Source organism: Nematolebias whitei, chromosome 14 (genome assembly GCF_014905685.2).
Source record: "Nematolebias whitei isolate Nwh7 chromosome 14, NemWhi1, whole genome shotgun sequence".
In the NCBI taxonomy this organism is placed as follows: domain Eukaryota; kingdom Metazoa; phylum Chordata; class Actinopteri; order Cyprinodontiformes; family Rivulidae; genus Nematolebias; species Nematolebias whitei.
The window spans coordinates 1,876,673-1,876,878 of record NC_056511.1 but is presented as its reverse complement, the minus strand read 5'-3'; positions in this window follow the sequence as shown (position 1 = coordinate 1,876,878).

The window sequence follows — 206 nt, the reverse complement described above, 5'->3', positions numbered from 1 at the left end:
CTTCACCACTTCCATCCACCTTCTCTGTAACGTCCAACATGTCCACTGTCTTCTGCTCCTCCCTGAATTCTACTGTCCAACATGTCCACTGTCTCCTCCTCCTATCTGAGTTCTACTGTCCAACATGTCCACTGTCTTCTGCTCCTCCCTGAATTCTATTGTCCAACATGTCCACTGTCTCCTCCTCCTCCCTGAATTCTACTGTC